The sequence below is a fragment of the Cheilinus undulatus genome, linkage group 17, assembly GCF_018320785.1.
Source record: "Cheilinus undulatus linkage group 17, ASM1832078v1, whole genome shotgun sequence".
NCBI classification, from domain to species: Eukaryota; Metazoa; Chordata; class Actinopteri; order Labriformes; family Labridae; genus Cheilinus; species Cheilinus undulatus.
In genome coordinates this window covers 32,781,459-32,803,551 of record NC_054881.1, presented here as the reverse complement: position 1 = coordinate 32,803,551, position 22,093 = coordinate 32,781,459, and positions in this window count along the sequence as shown.

Genomic DNA, 22,093 nt, shown 5'->3' with positions numbered 1-22,093 from the left:
GTGTCATGTCCATGTTTTAGCACTAGCAAAGGAAGCACAAGATTACTTTTTACAAGATAATTGCATTTTTTTAATAGGTCCATTACATATAAGGCTTCATTCATTCCTGTGCGCCACCTGGTGAAAATTCAAAAAGTTATAGAACGGGATATATTATGAATGGGGAGCACTTCCGGTAGGCACTGTAGACTGTAGAAAGAACATACATGCACATACTTCTCAATGACAAACTGTAACAATCCAGTAGGTGGCGGTAATGCAAGATTCCGGATGCCAATCGCCATTGAACACCAAAGAAGAAGGTTGTGCCACCGGGCATTTACAACTACTTTAATATAAAATAAAACAGGCAAATACTCCGACACGGTACTTTTTTTGCTGTGAGTAGACACATTTTCAAAATAAAGAATTTGATGGTAAAGTAAAATTTAGTGGTTTTATATTGGTTGTCACTGTGGCACCGAAGTAACCTGACACGCCAGATGGATGTGTCTCACACTTCCATCTGGAAAACCTTCAATACTGAGCGTTTGGGAAAGGGCAGAGGCTTTGAAAAAAACTCAGTGTGATTGGATGAACGTTCTCTCTGTCACATCTTTACGGGCCAATCAGAGCAACAAAACATGTGACATAGCGCGACCAAGGTGTGCGTGCGCAGCTACAGAGGAATAACGCGAACCATGGCGACTATAGACATGTCAGTACACGACTTTTGTCGTTTTGGAAAAGAAAACAACTCACTACAGCAGTTCTGATAAAACTGGCGCTTCGGCAGCATCCACGCTAAGCTCTTCCGCCATAATTGCACCAGCCTCTTGTTGCTGCTTGCTTCACAACTCTGCTGCGCCATAAAATTCTGCCCCTTGTTGCTGATTGGTCCTGTCACTTTCTAACTGGGCCAAAATGGTTCAGACAGGAACTGTCTTGCGAGATGGATTTGCCAGTGAGAAACACGGAAACAGGCGTTTCCATCTGCTTTTCAAGTTTAGCCCTGAAGGCCAACAGGAATAAATATTTCAAAAGAGCAAAATATTAATATCATATATTTGTGTTTTGTGAAATGTGTGTTGCACTTTTGAAATATTTATTCCTGTTGGCCTTCAGGGCCACCGTAGTTGTACCAGCTGACAGTGAAAGTGTACCCATCCACCAAAGCAAAACTGTAATTAATCCATTTTTCAAAATGTGACACCTTATTCACCCAATTAGAAAGCAAGTGAATATTTGTAGAGCTTTAAATAATATTTCATATAGGGACTTTTTTGCAGTGACATATTGGTTGCACCACCTGACTTTTGCAACTGTCAAATAAACAAATAGAAAAAACGCCTACACGCACATCCAAACCAAGGTGGACACAAATAAACATAGATACTCAGAAACATATTGTTACTTCTGTTCTTATTAGAAAGTGTACACTTATTTCTAAAATAAGATCAAGGTTTTTATCATGATATATTGTTTTTAGCAGTTTTACATTGGTCATACCACCTGACATAGAAGGTGTACCCGCCCACCTGTAACTGTAAGTAAATGTTTTTATCGGGGCTGATAAGATTAATTGCATTAATTGCAATTAACTGCAATCTAAATTAGTGCTTTTTTTTGCAGGATAAATCGCACGCTTTATTGTCCCTTTCATCAAACTTTGATGAAGACACATCAGTGTTTCCCCTTAGCCACAGCGATGTAAAACAGACCACCACTGCTCCTTAATGACTCATTTCACTTTAAAACACTCACAGACAGCTCAGTGGAAACATTTAACATTTACCATTTACCAACATTTACCTTTTTTACTGATTACTTATTTCCTTTTCAATCCATAACAAGTTCCATTATCTCTGATTAAGTCTTCAGTTTTTGTAAAAGCAGGTAAGTATCCAAACATTAAGTCCATTATCCTTAATTTAAGGCACACATAAACAGTTTTGAATGCAAAATAGTAGAATTTTTGAGTGCAACAAAATGGGTGGGTCCATCTCGCATAATAAAAATGTCATTTCAGTAGAATCAGTTATCTTTTCATTTACTCAGATGGTAGCGCCACCTGATGTTTTTAGGGTTTGATGTGCCAAAATATGAAATTTATTGTTATTCAAATATACTTAAAATGTATTCAGATAAAGTAGGTTTTGTAAAACAAATTGATATATGTCATGAACTTATTTTTTCAAAAGGAAATAATAGATTCAGATACAAAAATGTGCACACATAATTAACTGGTCTGCATTTCAGACATAAACTTCAGCTTGAATTGTCGTAGCTGTTGCTTTCATCAATCAAACTTGATATTTATTTATTCACTTAAATTGCATGTATTTCCTAAACCTAAATTTGGGGCTTTAACTTGAGGAAATGTATTTCTAGCCTTATGCTACACTGATAAGCTAAATTTGGAAGGTTTTGTGTGCACTGGTGTGACTTTTATAAACATATAGATAATGTGAACTACTAGACCATGCAGCTTACATCACGTCAGAGCAAATTCAGACAGGTATGCCAAAAAATTTGTTCACAACAATCCTGGCAGGTGTTTATCTAGGCCAGCTTCCATCGGTTTATGTTCTTGTATACTTGTTTAATGATTTTTGCTTAAAACTAAAAGGAGGTAAATAAAACCAGTCATGAGAGGTCCCTTCACTAATCCAAATATTGACATTCTCTTATCTTAATCTCTCATCATAGCTAACTTTCTTCAAAACCACTGAAAAACAACATCATCTGGACTTGAAGGCATGCAGTGTCTGCCAAGGAGAATAATGATCCAGTCTACTGTAATTAATCATGAGTCAAAATAATTTAGATAGAGATCTTTCAATTAAAAAAAATCAAAGCTTTGTTATTTAACAAGAAAACAGCCTTTTAGTAGACCTGAAGACTGATTTTAGGGTTTTTGAACATGTGGTGTCTGGAGTGTGCAGAAACAAACAGCCAAGAGCTGTACAAAAAAAAAACAACACCTGGGTCATTTATGCTTTATTTAAACTCACCTCTAAATAAGAACACGTATTAACTCTGCATTGCAAACAAGGCCCTAATTATTTCAACAGATTTTCTTAGAATTATTTAAAAATTTGATCTGACATCACAGAAATAAAACACCCTGTAATTAGGGCTGTTCGTTTACGCCTGATCAGGATTATTTTGATTTATTGTGAAACCACTGTTATTATCTCTACCACTTTATGTCTGAATTCCAATATGAATTTTTCATGTTGCCTTGGGGGGCAGCTACTACTTCAAAACAAATTCTCGAAGTTATTTTTCATTTTTCCGAGTCTGACCCTTCAAGAGTACTTCCATATAACCAGGGGTGGATATAAACTAATAACATTTACTCAAATTACTGTAATTGAGTAGTGTTTTTCAGTGCTTGTGCTTTCTCAAGTACATTTTGAAATCAGTACTTTTACTTCTACTTGAATATGTTTTAACCCATGTAAATGTACTTTTACTTGAGTGCAATACTCTTGAACCTTTTCCTCCTCTGTTGACTCCAAAGTAGCATATAAAGAGAGAGACTGATTCCACATCATATCTCAAAACAGCAAAAACTGGAGGATTGATATCTCAGGGTTTAAAGTTTTTGAGTTGATTTTAACTCCCAAAGTGTAATGTGAACTCTATTCTCAGGGAAACTGTCTTAGTGTAATTGACAGTGTTGGCTCACCGGTGTTAGTTCAAGAGTCAAGTGATCTAAGCTCTGCCCACTGTGATTTCTGGGATGTGTGGGCAGAGTTCCCCATCAAGCCCTTGGAGTGTGAGTGAATGTGTTTTATATGTGTGCAGATGTGTTTGGAAATTGCCTGTTGTACAGTGACCCCTGCTGAGGTTCTTTTGGTCATGTTTCTGGTGGATTATTGTTGTTTTTGATATAAGACAAATTTACACTAGAGTGAAGTTATCTATCGAGTCTGATTTCCTGTCTGTGACTTTAGGTTCACCTAGAGGATGCATAGTACATCTGTATGCATTGCTTTGCTTTGAGGTTGACTCTCTGCTTTGTCCTTGCTAGAGGAGGTGGGGGACAGAGTTCCCATCATGCCCTTGGAGAGAGTGTTTGGATGTGTTTTATGTGTTAGTTATGTTTTGATGTTGTCTGTTGTACAATGATTCCTACCAGGGTTCTTTTGGTCATGATTCTGGTGGATTGTTATTTTTCATATAAGACACATTTGCACCATGAGTGAAGTTATCCACCGAGTTAGAGTTCCAATCTGTGACTTAAGGTATATCATCATATCAGGTAATATCATTTAACAGTTTCAAAGGTGTAGTTTAAGCATATGTAGTGTAGGCCTAACCTAACACGCCAGATGGGAAAAGGCAGAGGCTTTGAAAAAAAACTCTGGGTGTTATTGGATAAACATTCTGTCTGTCACATCTTTTTGGGCCAATCAGAGCAACAAAACACATGATGTAGCCGCGACAGAGGTGCGAATGCTCAGCTACCGAGGAATAATGCAAACCATGGCGACTATGGTCATGTCAGGCTGCTTTTACCCTTTTTGCCTCTCTGTCATCATCTTTAGCTCCCTTACTTTTCAAGCTTACTGAAGTGCGTGCTGTGGCTTCCTTTATTCCTCAATTAAATTATAGTGGGAGCTTTTTTGCACTTCATGACAAAACCTCTGAGCAAAACGATTGCAAAACAGCATGCTATGTCATTTATTCTTGATTATCTTGCTTTCATAATCACTGAACTATAACTGAAACTGAAACTGAATAAATCAGCCAGCCTCTGATCCCCCATGCCATCTCCTAAAGCCCCTATAATATAACATATATTTATACCATCATGGGTATGTTGAAGGTGAAAAATGGTAGGCAAATAAAGTTGATGGTGGATGCAGGAGTGAGTTATGAGGTATGATGCAACCTCCCACAACTGTACAGACCTGGACAACCTGAACACAAGATTTCTTTGTGTTTTAAGTGTTGCGTCACATTCAGTAAAATCCCCAGACCATTCAGCTCTTATGCTATGCGCTGATTCACAAGCCTGGACCTGGGGATATGACTCTCATGAAAACAAACCCTCTGCCAATACCTCCTACATCCAGATGGACTCCTTTTAACTATAGCTGGAAGTTTATCAAAAAACAGTTGACCCCGTCACATGTGCCCAAAAAGAATGACAAAAAAAACTCTGTTCTATTGTGGCAGGAGACTGCGGAAGTGAGCAACAAGTCTGAACATGTGGGTTTATAGATCACCAGATCTGTCAGCGAGGAGAACCACAAGCCAATCTGATAATCTATTAGATAACTGAACATGATCACACATGGTCTGCCTGTAGGGGTAAATCTAAATGATCTGGCGCCGATACTGCTATATCTTCATCAGCAGTTTATCAAGCTGTGGTGATATTTTTACTGGAGGTCTTGTTGTTTCAGCTTCAAAATACACTGCTGCTTTCATGAACTGTTTTGGTCTTTTGGCTGTAACCCAATCCCATTGTTCAGGGCTGCAGTTTGACTCCTGATTGGCTGTTGCCAATCACAATAAAGTTCTAAGGTTACAACTAGGGAAGGAAAATAGCATTTACTAGCAAGGAAAGAGCATTTACTACATGTGCCAAAACGATTAGCCTTTCTAAGCTGAGAGCACATGTGAAAATGTAGTGTCTCCAAGGAGAAGTGTTGCTTGTAACTTTACATGCAGATGTGTTCCAGTGGTCCAGCTGGTCCATGGAGCTTGCAGATTTGGGGGGTTGTGATCTTGCACAAGTGACATGGGTGGCCTCTGTCCATGGTGCTGACCCTCAGCTGGGGAAAACATGGGAACATTTTTGAGTCTGGTACCACTAAAGTGATAAAAAAAAAGTTTTTCTGACTTTAAAGGGTTTTTGATGTATCGATCAATCTTTACTCTTTTACCCTTGAGGATCTTTTTTAGATTTTATCCATTGTTACCCAACAAAACCTGGAGTGTTGATATCTCAGTGTCAAACATTTAGAGTTGATTTTAACCCCTAAAGTGTAATTTTAACTCCATTCTGAGTTAAATGGCCTTCAGTGTTGGTGTAACTAGACACTGTTAATGCATCCAGTGTTAGTCCAACTCTCCAGAGAGTCAGTTGATCTTAGATCTGCCCACTGCCAATTCAGATCTGGGGGCAGAGATTCCCCATCAAAGTGCTTTGATTCGGCCACTCCAGAACATTCACCCCATTGTCTTTAAACCATTTCTATTTAGCTTTCACTGTATGCTTAGGTCATTGTCTTATCGGGAAAAAAATCTTCTTCTAAGCTTTAGTTCTGAAAAATATACCTTCACAAGCTTTCAAGGGCCGGCTACTGAAAAGAATCCCTGCAGCTTGATGCTGCCACCACCATGCTTCATAGTGGGGGTGATGTATTTTAGATTTCTTTTCAGATGTATTAATACCTCGTATATGTATATGTTTTGATGTGTTATACAGTGACCACTGCTCATGTTTCTGGTTGATTGTTGCTGTTTTTGATGTTACACTCCTCTGCACCATGAATGAAGTTATCCACTGAGTCATTGACTTTCTGCCTGTGGCAAAGGGTGTTGTACAAGACAGCATGGTGAGTTGACACTCATCTAACAGTTTTACCCAACTCTGCATTTGTCTTTTTGCTCTCTCCTTTTCAGAAAACACCTGACTGGTGTCCATGCTAAAATGTTGTTCTTCAGTAATTATGAGAAGTACATTGCAATGCATCAGTAATTCAAATTCAAGACACATATATATCACATGTTAAAATCTTTATTTTAGGAGTATTCCCAATTTTTTAAATTCCATAAATATTTACACCTTCCAGTGCTAATATGAGGATTACACAAGTGGTTTAAAATAATCAACTGAGAGTAAATTTCTAACATGACAAAGCTAAAGTGAGCTAAAGTGAGACTTTTTGAGTGTTAAGGTACCAACTTCCAAAAAGATACAAATTAACAGTCAACAGTGTTGTTTGTGAAACCCTGTAAACATTGTATTTAGGGCACTGTAGATATAACATCTTTGGTTTTATCTGTTTTAGAGCAGGCCACATCCAGTCAGGGTATTGTAAATGTAGTAAATAGTAGTTTAGTATACTGTGTGTTTACAGTATGAATAAACATATATACATTTACTTTATTTGATTCAAATCAGTGATGTGAGTGTTTGGAACAAGAGCTTTAGAAAAACTCCTTGAAATGAATTAATTTCATTTTGTTTCTTGCTGCCACAAGGGGGAGATGGTGTGTTTATTTTCACTTTGAAAGGTCCTTACTCATGTGTTACCATCTAAGTCTAGACCCCCTATCTTGGAGTTTTTGGTACTTTCAGTTTCTCTATCACAAAACACAAGTATTTCTGGGAAAACAGCAGTCTGTTTACTGACGAGAGGATGTAAATTAATTAAGATGTTTTTTTTTTCAAATCAGAATCAACTTTCAATCAAAGCATTTTATAAATGTGTGGTAAATCTGACATAGGAAAGGTAACCCGATAAAGGTTTAGAGGATCAGATGCAGATCTTAGTGATAACAGCAGATATGATTTTAAAAAATAATCTATCCCAGTGACAAAAAAAAAATCATAACATACAAATGTTCCTTTGGAGTACACTCATTTTATAATATCCTAAATAAATGAAATTGTGCTAGAAAAAAAAAAGACAAAAAAAAAGAAATACATTAAAAAAAATTAAAGGTTGAGGTAAGCGCTCTTATACTACAGGTTTTTGGATACATTAATATAACGGTACAGTCTATTTTTAGGGTCAATCTTGATTCAATTTTAAATGTAATTCATCTTAAATATACATTTTTCTGCCCCTGTTTTCTTTTAACCAAACGTAACTTTTGGTTTGTTTCCTTGCCCCTGACATCTGTTTTGTGGCTGCCACATACAGAATAATACAGACATGCATGTCTGCATTGTTTTCTGTCCAAAGTAAATTCATTCCTCTAAAAGATTTTCTGATTTCATCTTCCCATCTGTTTCAGAAATATGTATCAAAGTTTTCTAGGCTTCTCTACCAAATGGTAATAAAATCTGACACTTGAGAAAAATTTGTGCTACAGCCTCTCTACCAAGTGGAACCTACAGGGCTGTAAGTGTGTGACATATCGGCAGTGTGTACTAAAGTACCTCATGCTCACTTTCCATGAAAATCCCCTCCTCTATATGGAATGTGCTATCTTTAGTTTTCCACTCCTTTGTCACCGTATGCATCCCTCATTTTTAGCCCATTTCTCTTTTAACCTTATTCCTTATAAAAGTGTGTTTGTTTTACTTCACAAATATTTAAAAGATTTCTTTCAGATCCACCAACTGAATCAGCAGAGACTCAAAGCTAGTCTGCTGCCAAGATTGTTGTGGATCTGAACATTGTTAAAAATCTCTCTTAAGTCCAGCAACACATTCTCTATTGAATAGAGGTCTAGGCTTTGACTCGGCCATCCCAGGACATTCACCCTATTGTCTTTAGAGTATTTCTTTGTAGCTTTCGCTGTTTGCTTCAGGTCATTGTCTTGCTGGAAAATAAATCTTCTCCTAAGCAGTAGTTCTCTTGCAGACTGAAAAATACACTTTTACAAGCTTTCAAGGGCCAGCTGCCAAGAAGCATCCTCACAGCATGATGCTGCCACTGCGGTGCTTCACAGTTGGGATGATATGTTTGTGCTGATGAACATAGCATTTTGTCTGATAGTCAGAAGCACCATTTTGGTCTCATTAGACCACAGAACTTTCTTTTGATTTTTTTCAACAGTGGCTTTCTCTTTGCCACTCTCCTTTAAAACTTTGAAAAACTGGTGAAGAACCAAGGCAACAAACTGAGTCTCTCCGACCTCAGCTGCTGAAGCTTGTAGCTCCTTCATAGGCAGATTTACACATGTGCCATATTCCTACCATTTCTTGATGATCAATTTAGACTACTAGTACCAGTTGGCTGGACCTCTGTTGAATAAGGTCAGTCACTTTAAAGAGGTGAATATTGTTGTGGTCTTTTATTTTACCTTACATATATTCATCTAATTGACATTAACTTGTAGATATCCGTTTTCCCTTTAACATTAAAAGACTTTTTTTTTTGGCAAAAAAGCTAAATTGCATTATATTATACAGTATACAAAGCACTCTGGGTAGCCTTTTGTATGGCATTGTTTTAAGAGTTCAGTTCAGTTAACTAACAGTGATGCATTTGTCATAATTTGGAAAACTCGCAAGAATAATATGCTTTCTGTCTCAAAAGAAGAGGCCATGTATAAACTGTAGAGCTTAAATGTGTGAATCAAAGACAAGAAGAAGCTGCTAGATATGGAAAATCCCTCTGATGCAAAGCATGACGAGCTGATAAGAATAAAGAAGAAAAGTGAAGGGACTAATCTAAAGACTTTCCTGAGCTTATGGACACTGATATAAGAGGAAAGTAAGAAAAAACTACACAACACAATAAGAAATACAAATTTAAATTGATCTTCAATTACTTTTATGAACAGAGCGTGGACAGAGCAAACCTGAATAAAAAATAATCCTCTAGCTCTACCCACCGGTATATTTACTCCATGTCAACTCAGAGCATACAAGATACGCTCAGTGACGTATCAGTGCTCTGAGTATTATATCATGTCCAGTTACGCGGATCAGAGACCACAGAGGCATTCAGAGGAATGAAATGGTTCACTAAACAAGCTCTGAAACTGGACAGAATCTCAGAGGAAGAAAACTAGCTGAAGTTGAAGATGCAATGAAAGTGTAAAAAAGGATAAGGGGATTGCTCTGCAACATTCAGGAAAATTGTTAAACCACCTCTGTGCTGTTCATCTTAACAGAGCACCATAAGAGGGTGCAGTTTTTGGGAGGTAAAATTGGACATATTTAATAAAATTGAAGCTGAGTGACTGTGGAAAGTTTTGCCGCCTCCATGATTTATTTTTGGGCTTTTTATACCTTTATTTATAGAGCATAATGTTGGACAGAAACTGGGAAGAAAAAGTGGGGAGTGATTTTCAGGGAAGGAGCCACAAGTTGGACTTGACCCTTGCCTGCCAATGTACATGACACCTAACTTCCAGGCCATCTGCACCCCATTTAAGTTTTTCTTTTTGATTTAATAAAACTGATTTATGTCAAATAAGTGTTTACTTTGTTGAGAAGTTTGTTTTTACCTATTCATTTGGTGCTAAACAAGGACTATAATGCCATGACCCATGGCTCAGTTGATGAATACATTTCCTGTGATATTCATCATCAGGCACCACTAATCACCTGTTGAATTCAGTGATGCATGGTGGTGGCAGCATCATGCTGTGGGGGTGTTTGTCAGACGCAGGGACAGGGAGACTGGTCAGGGTTTATGGAAAGCTGAATGGAGCAAAGTACAGCGATATCCTCAATGAAAACCTGCTTTGCAGTGCTCAGAACCTCAGACTGGACTGGAGGTTTACCCTCCAACATAATGACCCTAAGCACACAGCCAAGACAACACAGCAGCGGCTTAAAGGACAACTCTGTGAATATCCTAGAGTGGCCGAGCCAGAACCCTGGCTTGAACCCTATCAAACATCTCTGGAGAGACCTGAAAATGGCGGTCCACCACTGGTGCCCATCCAACCTGACTGAGCTGAGGATGTTAGAAAAAAAATCGTAAAAAAATCCCCCAATCCAGGTGTGCATTGTTGTTGCATCACATTGAAAAAGACTGTGGCTGAAATTGCTGCCAAAGGTGCTTCAACTAAGTACTGAGTAAAGGGTCTGAATTCTTATGTCAATGAGATCTTTACGTTTTTTTTTTTTGTTGTTGTTGTTTGTTTTAATAAATATGTAACATTTTCTAAAATTCTGTTTTCAATTTGTCAAATATTAACAACTTGTCAGGAATCTGACCAGCTGCTTATAATGAAGAATGTTCAACAGTTTACAATATATCACACATAAATCGTACGCTCACCACAATTTTAAGGCCTGATTTAAATGTTCATCAGTTTCTGGTAATACGTCAGCCAGCTTGTGGATGCTAACTTTATCTACTGCAATGTCACCATATATGGCAAGTGTTCAAGGTTCCAATGCAACTTGTGGACAGTTTGCTGCAGTTTCACATTCTCCTGGGCAACTGTGACTCAGGAGTTCCACAATCAGAAAGTTGTTGGTTCGATTCCCAGCTCCTGCACTCACATGTTGATGGGTCCACAGGAAGACACTTAACCCCAATTTGCTCCAAATAGTTCATCAGTAGTGTGTAAATGGGTATGAATGCTATTGAATGGGATTTGCCAACACTGACGGCCAGTTCTTCATTGCAACCTCTGCCATCAGTGTGTGAATTTGGAGTCAGGTATGAATGGGTAGGTGTAAAAGTGCTTTGAGTAGTTGGACGACTAGATTTGTGCTTTACAAGCTCAAGTCCATTTATCATATCAGTGTGAAACCAATTTGCACACTTATAAACTTAAGATATTGAGTATTTTATACAAAAGTATGCAATTAGGAATCATTGCTCTTTTTAACCATAGGGTGTTAGTGCATAAAGCAATGAGAAGCAATAATTCAATGGATTTTGTTCATTTTCAATAATAATGCCAATAAACCTCAGCAAAATGCCAATCAGTTTATCATTATTCTAATTTTTGGTAATTGAAAACACAGAAATTCCACAGGGGCATTTTTGTCAAGGACACCATACTGTGGGTCACTGTGATCCTATAAATAGCGCATTGTTATTATTCTGTCCGTCATTGAACAAATGTATGCCAGCATCTATGTAGTCATTCTTGTTGCAAAACTCACTGCAGTAGTAAAATGCACCTGAGTTTTGCAACAATAATGACTCCAAAGACCTGTTTTACTTCAGTCTTCCAGTCTTCTAGTTCATGGAAAATTTCACTGACAGGCTTTTTTTCTTTTCTTTATGCAGGCTCTATAATGATTATGATTCATTTTTCTTACAGACACTTGTATTGTCTTTGTGAATGCCTGGTTTGGATCCCATAATTGCTGCTCAGAAGGTTGACGAATGATGAGTGACTTTAGAATTATTTTTTCTCTGAGGCATAAATAGTTACAAAACAATTTTCATCTCAGTGAGTCAGCCCAGAAGAGCAGAAAGACAGAAAATATAACAGAACAGCTTCAGAAAGCTGGTGGAGTGCATTCAAAATAATCTATATGACTCATGCATTTCAAAGATAATGCATCAGAGAGAGAAAAATAGGGCACCAGAGAAGAACATCTGCTAATGCTAGAGAAAAATACAAAACATGCAAAACTTCTAAACTAATATTATTATCGCTGTCATTTTCCTGTATATTTGTACTGCTATTCTGCTGAATTTGTAGGGCGCTATAAAATACATTCAAATCTTTTTAAAACCAACAATATATCTGCAAATCTCATCATAACAAATCTGATTCCATGAAATCAACAATAACCCAAAGTAGAGCTAACTCAGTTGGATTTGCTTTTAAAAGTAACCTCTAAGTTGTACCAGTCTTTGCTTCCCTTCTTTTTCCAGACACATTTAAAGTGAAACACCCCTGCTGTGTCTGCTAACAGTAGCACTGATTGAACTGCAGCAACCCTCCATTTACTGAGATGAAACCATTATTGGAGTGGGTGGAAATTAAGCAGTTTAAGCTCATAGGAATTAACATCCTCCTCATACTGCTGCTGCTGATTGGAAATAAGCACATGAACACATCACCATGTCCTCAAGCAAAATCAGTCAGAAAGGCCGTTTCTGAAAATTGGACTCTGTGGTGTTACCAATTTACAGGTCCAGAGAGCTGAACGAGATATAAATGGTCTATCAAGAAACAAACAGCTATTGTGGTGATAAAAAAATCCACAGAGTTTCTGGAAAAACCTCATGTCAATGCTCCATCTTGAGATGTTTAACAGGATGCTGCAGTACAATAGCAGTGATGTCACGTATTTACAGATTCTACACAAAAATATGGGGGGACTGGAGTTTAAACATGGGAAGTGATGAGGCTTATAATTTGTTTTGCGCAAATAAAAGAACTGAAGAACTGACCAAAGAACTAACAATTGGCTGCTGCTGCAGCATTAGTTCATGGTTGCAAGTGCCAAATGTTATTGATACAGTGATGAGTTGAACAAAGGTACGAGGACCAGTGAGATGATTCTGAGGAACTGTTACCAACTTTCATAGTATTGGTCTTTGATTGTCTCATTATTGGTCCATTCATGTTGGGAGAGTCCCAATGTCAGTGGGACAAACGTTCTGTTTTTATGACTCATTTAAAACCAACAAACGTCAGAGCAAATCTAGAGTTTTTCATTCTTCAGTCAGCAATTCAACTGAGATTTGAGGGCACTGCAAACAGAGTCTGTTATTTTTGGATGTGTTTCTTGAACCAGGAATCTCCATCCATCCATCCATCCATCCATCCATTTTCTATACCGCTTATCCCGTAAGGGGTTCCGGGGGGCTGAAGCCTATCCCAGTTGTCATTGGGCGAGAGGCGGGGTACACCCTGGACTGGTCGCAAGTCAATCGCAGGGCTGACATATAGAGACAGACAACCAGGCACGCTCACACTCACACCTACAACCAATTTAGAGTCACCAATTAACCTAATGAGCATGTTTTTGGTGGTGGGAGGAAGCCGGAGTACCCGGAGAGAACCCACGCGTGCACGGGGACAACATGCAAATTCCACACAGAAAGGCCCTGACTGGGAAGCGAACCAGCGACCTTCATGCTGTGAGGCAACAGCGCTAACCCTGAGTCCCATTTGCTTGTGTTTCCACTCACTGTACTGATGATAATCTGGACACACGGTAGAGGAAAAAGCAGGGGTAGAGAGCAAATTCATGATGATGGAGGAAAAGAAAGCAGGGATAGAGTGCAAGATAAGGATAATGGAGGAAAAGAAAGCAGGGATAGAAAGCAAGAAGATGAGAATGATGAAGGAGACAAATGCAGGGACAGAGAGCAAGATGAGGATAATGGAGGAAAAGAAAGCAGGGATAGAAAGCAAGATTTTCTCTGGAGTTCCTGCTCTCTCTGGAGTAGAGAGCAGGAACAGAGAGAAAGAAGATGAGGATGATGAAGGAGACAAATGCAAGGACAGAGAGCAAGATGAAAACAATAAGGAGAAAAATACAAGGACAGAGAGCCCAATGAGGGTGTTGGAAGAAAGGAAGTCAGGGAAATGAAGATTTTTCTGAGGTCTTTGAAGAACAGTAAAGGACAGAAGATGGGGGTTCAAAAACAAGGGCAATGCTGATGAATTTTTGCCAGTTGAACCTGGAATATGGCCAGAGAAGCTGACTGATTAAGAGAAAGAGACAGCTGTTTCAGACAGCCTTTCAAAGATCATCAGCCAAAGGTGTGTAGAGAAGCAAAAGTAATGAAAATATATGCAGTGTTGTAAGCATTTCATTTTCCTAGTGTGGAGGTTAGAAAGATAAATGGCATATATTGTTGGATAAATATTGGATTAAAAAAAAAGAAAATCAAAACTGTTATGGAAAAAAAAAATGACAGACAAAAGTTCCAGAGCCAGTGTGCTAACAGGATTAACACATCATGAGATTGTACTTTTTTAACAAAAAAATGAACTCAGTACACAGGGGTGTTTAGGGTTAATGGAAAATGACTGACTTAATGAATGAATGAATATTTAAATGAACTGTGCTTTGGTTCATTGGAGCAAACTGTTAATTATCCTATCAATCAACCGATGGCACCAAGGCGTTCGTCTGAGCTTGAAACTTGAGTTTTTCACATGTCTAACTTTCTGGCTTCGTGCTGTAACATCCTTCAGTGAGTGCTCAGTAGATGAGTGGACAAAATGTTTAGATGATCCAGATGACGGGGCTCTTTCTTCACCTCACAGGCCCCAAGCTGCTGTGTGATTAATTATTCATCACCCTGATGAATCTTTCAGTGATGGCAAACTGCGCCTGGGGATGAGGTTAATAGATGTGATAAATGATAGGGTTAAAGTCAAGGCATTAGTCAGGGTAATAAATGAAAAGACCACCATGTCCTTGCAACAGACCAGTAGAGGTTATCTTTGTTATGTAAAAATTTACTTAAAGCTTATTGTGTTGAGAGTTTTTAATGTCTGAATTAGATAAGGCAAAGTCAGAGTCAGAAACCTGTCAACACAGCCTTAATATATAATCTCCAAGGCAAAAATTTATCAATAAATTTGACATTTCAATGTTCAAAACATGCAGTACAAAAATGCCACTGCTGAGGACTCTCATCAAAACAATAACAAAGATGATTGCACCGTGTTCCAAATTATTATGCATATGACATTTTTCTCTGATTTCCTAAATATTCAGTGCAAATCACAGTCAGTATAATTTTCAAGTCATCAACCACTAGAGCATAACTCAAAGTTAATACCTCCAAATAATAACTTTTTTTTAAATAAAAAAACTCAAAATGCACTGTTCCAAATTATTATGCTCAACAGAGTTTCAAAACATTTTATAGGTTGTAAAGAACTGAAAATGGTTATCTGTTGAATTTGCAGCATTAGGAGGTCATATTTACTGAAATCAAAAGCTATTTCAATCTAAAACATCTTAACAGGCCAAGTTCCATGTTAACATAGGAGCCCTTCTTTGATATCACCTTCACAATTCTTGCATCCATTGAACTTGTGAGTTTTTGGAGATTTTCTGCTTGGATTTCTTTGCAGGATGTCAGAATATCCTCCCAGAGCTGCTGGTTTGATGTGAACTGCCTCCCACCTTCATAGATCTTTAGCTTGAGAATGCTCCAGAGGCTCTCAATAGGGTTGAGGTCAGGGGAGGATGGGGCCACACCATGAGTTTCTCTCCTTGTATGCCCATAGCAGCCAATGACACAGAGCTATTCTTTGCAGCATGAGATGGTGCATTGTCATGCATGAAGATAATTTTGCTACAGAAGGCATGGTTCTTCTTTTTGTACCCTTAAAGAAAGTGGTCAGTCAGAAACTCTATTTACTTTGCCAAGGTCATTTTCACACCTTCAGGGACCCTAAAGGGGCCTAGCACTACTCTGCCACCTCCCTGATGTTGCAGCCTTGTTGGGACATGGTGGCCATCCACCAACCATCCACTACTCCTCCATCTGGACCATCCAGGGTTGCACAGCACTCATCAGTAAACAAGACTGTTTGAAAATGAGTCTTCATGTATTTCTGGGCCCACTGCAACCATTTCTGCTTGTGATCATTGGATCGTGCGGCCGAATAGTAGGTTTATGCAAGACTGCAAGCCTCTGGAGGATCTTACACCTTGAGGTTGGTGGGACTCCAGGGGCACCAGCAGCTTCAAATACCTGTTTGCTGCTTTGTAATGACATTTTAGCAGCTGTTCTCTTAATGTGATTAATTTTTTGGCAGAGACCTTCCCCATTATGCCTTTACCTGAATGAACCTGTCTGCGCTCTGGGTCAACTACACATTTCCTCACAGTACGATGATCATGCTTAAGTTTTCCTGAAATACACTATATTGCCAAAAGTATTCACTCACCTGCCTTGACTCGTATATGAACTTAAGTGACATCCCATTCTTAATCCATTAGGTTTAATATGATGTCGGCCCACTCTTTGCAGCTATAACAGCTTCCACTCTTCTGGGAAGGCCTTCCACAAGGTTTAGGAGTGTGTTTATGGGAATTTTTGACATTTCTTCCAGAAGCTCATTTGTGAGGTCACACACTGATGCTGGACGAGAAGGCCTGGCTCTCAGTCTCCACACTAATTCATCCCAAAGGTGTTCTATTGGGTTGAAGTCAGGACTCTGTGCAGACAGTCAAGTTCATCCACACCGAACTCTCTCATCCATGTCTTTATGGACCTTGCTTTGTGCACTGGTGCACAGTCATGTTGGAACAGGAAGGGGCCATCTCCAAACTGTTCCCACAAAGTTGGGAGCATGGGATTGTCGAAAATCTCTTGGTATGCTGAAGCATTCAGAGTTGCTTTCACTGGAACTAAGGGGCCAAGCCCACCTCCTGAAAAACAACCCCACACCATAATCCCCCCTCCACCAAACTTTACACTTGGCACAATGCAGTCAGACAAGTACCGTTCTCCTGACAACCGCCAAACCCTGACTCAGTCATCAGATTGCCAGATAGAGAAGTGCGATTCGTCACTCCAGAGAACACGTCTCCACTGCTCTAGAGTCCAGTGGCGGCATGCTTTACACCACTGCATCTGACGCTTTGTATTGCATTTGGTGATGTATGGCTTGGATGCAGCTACTCGGCCATGGAAATCCATTCCATGAAGCTCTCTATGCACTGTTCTTGAGCTAATCTGAAGGCCACATGAAGTTTGGAGGTCTGTAGAGATTAACTCTGCAGAAAGTTGGCGAACTCTGCGCACTATACGCCTCAGCATCTGCTGACCCTGCTCTGTCATTTTATGTGGCCTACCACTTCGTGGCTGAGTTGCTGTCGTTCCCAATCACTTCCACTTTGTTAAAATGCCACTGACAGTTGACTGTGGAATATTTAGGAGTGAGGAAACTTTGGATGGGTGAGTCAATACTTTTGGCAATGTATCTAATGTTTTCATACCTTGTCCAAGGAATTCACTAGTTTTTGCTTTTTGGCAGCAGAGAGACCCTTTTTCTTTGCCATACTGCTGAAACCTGTGGCCTGCTTAATAATGTGGAACGTCCTTCTTAAGTAGTTTTCCTTTAATTGGTCTCACCTGGCAAACTAGTTATCACAGGTGTCTGAGATTGATTTCAGTGATCCAAAGAGCCCTGAGACACAACACTATCCATGAGTTTCACTGAAAAACGAACAAACAAACAAAAAAATGTTTATGACATTAAAATCCAATTCAAATTAGAATTTGGAATGAGATGTTAAAGACTATTAACTGAGGACTCTGTCCAGTAAAGAATACACTCCATTAGTTATACCGTATTTACAGAATTGTACCCCATAATTTTTATTTACGAATCCCACCAAATGAAGGAGAAAAGCTAATCAAAGTTGTCTTCCTAGTTTGCACCACTTAAAAAGCATTGTGGTTTTGCTTGCAGTGTTGGCAAAAAACACCACTTTTAACAGCTTGGAAAATGTCTAGTGGGGCCACAACATTAAGGGGGTCAGAGATGGATTTGTGATTATGGGGGACCTTAGGCGATAGAACCTGCAGTCGATGGCAAAGAATAATTGTGGCTCATCACAAGTGATGATTACTGAGATACAGAAATAGAACGGCGAAGTAGCAGTTCATGTGTCCTCATATAGCAGTCTCTGAATAAACAAACTTTTTTTCTGGGGCAATGTTAACCATCTAAGAGGGAATACAAAAACTCACCTAATTTATTTTGCTACATATTGCACCTTAAAATAGCAACTCTTATGCTTGCACTGCAGAAATCACTTCTTGCTCCCCAAGGTGAGTTATGTACTGCTGCTTAACATGTTCTGCAAAGAACCAATATACTAAGATATTACTGAAAATTCAGTTTCCAGGTAGTGAGCATCTGTATTTACTGCAATACTCGCCATGAAAGTTAACTTGGCTACTGACCCTTCAGTGACCTTTAGTGATGTGGGATACATGGACCCAGAAAGAGTAAAAGCACACAAACTAGGCATTACTACTTAAGAAATATAATATCTCTCATGTGTTTTGTGTTCTTCTTTTTATAATACAGTCACATTATTTATGTCCACCACCTTTCCCTGTTGTTTTTTACTCTCCCGGTCTCTGTGGACATTAAATGGGCCATACTGAACCCTGAGGCTTCTACGGCCCCTGCTGCAGTCCAGTGTTCGCATGCACAGAGAGCCAGAATGAGAGGGACTGGTGTATATAGAGTGATAAATAGAACAATAAGCACAGGAAATGTTAATTAAAGACCAAAATAAATTAAGTTAAAAAAACAATCCTTATTTTTATAGGGTATAATGTTGACAATTCAACGAGGCCAGAAAAGCAGTGTTACCAGCAGACAAATGCAGCACAGTAACAACGTCTCAGTGTTGTAACACTTTGTTCACTTTTAATGAGAAACACAGAGGAGGAGAAGGTAGCAGAGTGAAAGCAGGCCGCTGTCGGAGGGCGGGGGATGGGAGCGATGGAGTGAAGAAACTTTGCCTCAGAGGAGGAAGAGACACAGATGTCAGAGAACAAAAATTCCCCTGAGAGAGAGGATGGTAAAATCTGCTCGTGTCTCAGCTTTGTGCTCTGTGTAACACAGTTCGTGAGAGCTGCAGTGTCTAATTGGCACTGTACATTAACATCATTACATACGTTTATTTGCCCTGCATCCCTGGACATCTGCTGCGAGGTTTATGACCTTGGGTGCGCAGATGGGAGAAGGCTGAAGGATTGCCACGTTTCTATTTATTGGACCGTTTCCCTTGTATGTTGCTAATGATTAACCTAGAGTCAAATATCTTAGCATGCTCATGCCGTTGTGCCTTTATTACAACCAAATTATGTAATATAACATAACACAATAATAACAAAAACAAACAAGACTGTAAGGGATGAAAATCGGCTGATTTTAATTTGACCGTTGGCTTTTTTGATAAAAGAAATTACAAAAACCTCTTTAATTTCAAATTGAAAAACTTTTTCTACAAAATAATGTTAATTAAACAAAAATATGTAAGGTAAAATGAAAAATCACATGAATATTCACCCTCTAAAAGTACCCGACCTAATTCAACAGAGCACTAGCTAATTGGTGCTAGTAGTCTCACAATCAGTCAAATGGGGATCACCTGAGCACAGTGAATGTGTCGAAAGTGATTGTAGTATTAAGACACCTGTGTCTGCAAGGTCCAGTCACCGGTTCATCAGTTTTCCTGGCTACCATGAAGACAAAAGAACACTCCAAGTAACTAAAAAAAAAAAAATTAAGCCAGAAGTGCAAACCTGCCTAGATCAGGCAATGCTTACAAACTGAGAGACCGTGCAAGAAGGTGACTCATCAGAGAGGGAGAAGGAGTTACAAGCTTCAGCAGCTGAGATGGGAGAGACTCCACGTATAACAACTATTGCCCAGGTTCTTCACCAGTTAAAGCTTTATCGGAGAGTGGCAAAGAGAAAGACAGTGTTGCAGAAAACTCCACCAGAGTTTGCCAAAAGGCATCCTGGAGACTTCAAGGTCAAGTGGAAAGTTCTTTGGTCTGATGAGACCAAAATCATTATTTTTGGCTATCAGATAGGACGCAACATTTAGTGGACACCAAAAACTACACATCACAAGCACACCATCCCCACTGTGAAGCATGGTGGTGGCAGCATCATGATGTGGGGATGCTTCTCGGCAGCCGGGTCTGGAGGATCATTAGACGGAGTGTAAAATGAATGCAGCAAAACAGGAAAATCCTGGAAGACAATCTTATTCAGTCTGCAATGGGACTACAGCTTGGGAGAAGATTTATTTTCCAACAAGACAATGACCCGAAGCACACAGCATAAGCTACACAGAAATGGTTTAAAGACAATAAGATGAATGTTCTGGAGCAGCAGAGTCTATGCTCAGACCTCAATCCAATAGAGAATTTGTGGCTGGACTAGAAAAGGGCTGTTCACACCCAATCCCAGTGCAACCTGACAGAGCTTGAGCAGTTTTGCGAAGAAGAATAAAGTAAAATTGCTAATGCTCCAATGTTGTATTTATGTACATTTTAGTTGTGGTCTGACCTTGCTAAAATAATCCCAAAAGTTTTCAAAGCCAGAAAAAATCCTTAGTTTATATGGTTGTAATGAGACATGTCCATTTGTGACGGGTTGTGTGTTCAGTCGCCCAAACTCACCCCATAGTGCAGAACAATTGCTATAATTGAGATCCACTAGGTATTTCCAGGTCCTACCTTCCATGGCCTTCTTCTTGTTTTGAACTGCGAACTCTGTTTACTGAAAAAGGCACATCATAGTGCTATTTACTAAAAACACATCTGATGTTTTTAGATTCATTCATGAATTTCACATAATACTGTTAGAAGTGCCCTTCGATGTTTGGATTGTTTGCATTGCTCACCAGGAAGGGTACATTTAACAGCTTTTTTTCCCCTCATTATGAGAAATTCATGAATGAAACTAGGGCTGGGTAGTTAATCGAAAATTTGATTAAATCGCAATATGCCCAGCAGCAATTTTCAAATTGCAGAAGGTGCAATATTTCCTTAACCTGAAATTTGTCTTAAATAACAGTTTGTAATTTTTTTGCAACAGAGATGTTAAGCATTGCATATCATGCAATCATCGACAGGCTTTTTTTAGAATAGTCCACAAAGAAATTGTGTTTTTCTTATCAAATACAAGAATGACATAAAATTATAACTCCCTTCAATATATCAATTCCTATCCAATTTGAAATATGAGCCAAAATCATCACAATTAGATATTTTTTAACATTGTTCAGCTCTAGTTTTATATGATATTGTTTTGCTGTTTTTAATGAATTAAGTCTTTTTTTGAAAATAAGGAACAGAAATGCAGAAATGTGCAGAGCTGCTCTCTAACAGTCATATTGTTATTGTTTTGATTGAGAGCCCCCTGGTGGCAGAGTGCCATAGATGTTTAAAAGCTTACATTAATACATCTACAAAGATTTCTAAAATTCTGTCTCCACTTTGTGATTTATTACTGAGTGTAGGTTTAATAGGTTTAATTAAATGACTTTAGCACAGTAGCACAGCCAGTTTGAGCCAAAAATGCCAGGGCCAAATTTTCTTCCCAGTCCAGCTGTGGATTGTGGGTGCTGCCAGCACAAAAAACAGCAGCTGTGGACACAGACCGTAAATGTGAGATGAAATTAAATGGTAAATTGTTTTACATTTCATTTTTTCTCACATGAAATGACTTTTTACACTCCTCTAGAGGAGACTTTGGAAAATATACAGACTTGTTTGGTTTGCCTGTCAATTTGCAGCTCTGCTCTGTTTTATCTTACTTTACTTTTTAATCTTTATGCTGGCTGATGAATACATTTTTCCTCAGTGGTCATTCTAAAGGTTACGTTACTATTTATAGCCTGAAGACCCACTGACTGCTGAAGTATGTACAGTGATTTTAGGATTGTTTCCCTTTCTTGTGGTGCTTTGAATTATTACTCTTATCTTTATAGTGTTATGTTTGCATTATATGTGCACTGTCAATGACAAAGA